Here is a 1,552-nt window from a genome sequence, read left to right on the forward strand (position 1 = left end):
TATCCCTCCAATCTGTAAGCTTGTTGTGGACAGGAAACAGGTCTACCAACTTTGTTGTACTGTCCCAAGCGCTTGAGCCCACCGTTGGGTAGGGACCATCTCTATATGTTGCCAACTTGTACTTCCCAAGCGCTTAGTACAGTGCTCTGCACACAGTAAGCGCTCAATAAATACGATTGAATGAATGAATGAATACAGCGTTCTGCACACAGTAAATGCTCAATAAATACCACTGATCTATCTATAAGGCTTCTCACTACACATTTGTGACAATTAAGACCTGTCAGTTTAGCATTGTTTCCATGATACTAACCAAAAGAATCACCGATCCAGGGTTTTCTTCCCTGATGTTGGCCTTTTTTTCCCCTTGGGAGTTCTTGCCCTCCCTTCTCATAGTCACCTAATCCTCTGAGCCTCCTTCCTCCCTTCTTTCCCCAGTTCCTTGAGCCACTCTTGTTGTCACTTCTTGATTTGCTCTGTGATAATAATAATTATAATAATTGTGGTATATGTTAAGCATTTACCATGTCCCATACACTGTACTAAGTGCTGGGGAGGATACAAGCAAATCAGGTTGGACAGAGTCCCTGTCTGATGTGGGGCTTGTATTCTCAATCCCCATTTTATAGATGAGGTAACTGAGGTTCAGAGAAGTGAAGTGACTTGCCCAAGGTTACACAGCAGACAAGAGGAGAAGCCGGGATTATAACCCAGGCCCTTCTGACTTCCAGCATGACTGTCCCATGCTCTGTGTCTTTGGGCAAGTCAGTTTACTTCTTTGTGCCTCAGTTTCCTCATCTGTAAAATAGGATTGAGACAGTGAGCCTTATGTGGGACAGGGAACTGTGTCCAACCTGATTACCTAGTGTCTACCCCAGCCCTTAGTACAGTGCCTGGCACACAGTAATTGCTTAACAGGTAAAGCAATTACCATTCCTGGGCATTTTCTAGAGAGACAGACAACACCATTACCTTCCCTATTGCTCAGTAAATACCATGGATTGATTGATGTATTGCTGTGAAACCACTGATGATTTGTGTGTTTATTGAGTACTTCCTTGGGGGAGCTCAATAAAATTAGTAGATGAAATCCCTGCCTTCAGGAAATTTCTAATCTAGCAGGAGAAACAGACACTAAAATACATTACAGGTGGGATGGTCATTTTGAGGAAATAAATGGGTTTGCTAGCACAGCCCTGCAAGTCTCTAATCCAAGCTCTACCATTTGCCTGTTGTGTGAGCTTGGGTAAGTCACTTAACTTCTCAGTGCCTCCATTTCCTCAGCTGTCAAAAGGGGATTCAATACCTGTTCACCCTCTGACTTGGACTGTGATCCCCATGTGTGATAGGGACTGCGTCTGACCTGATGATCTTGTATCTACCCCAGTGCTTAGTGCTAGTGCTTAGCTCAGAGTAAGCACTGAAATACGGCAGTTATTATGATTATTATTCCTAGTTCCCGCAGCTATGGGGTGTCTGCTGAATAATAATAATAATAATAATAATAATAATAATAATAATAATGATGGCATTTGTTAAGTGCTTACTATGT

The sequence above is a fragment of the Tachyglossus aculeatus genome, chromosome 2, assembly GCF_015852505.1.
Source record: "Tachyglossus aculeatus isolate mTacAcu1 chromosome 2, mTacAcu1.pri, whole genome shotgun sequence".
In the NCBI taxonomy this organism is placed as follows: domain Eukaryota; kingdom Metazoa; phylum Chordata; class Mammalia; order Monotremata; family Tachyglossidae; genus Tachyglossus; species Tachyglossus aculeatus.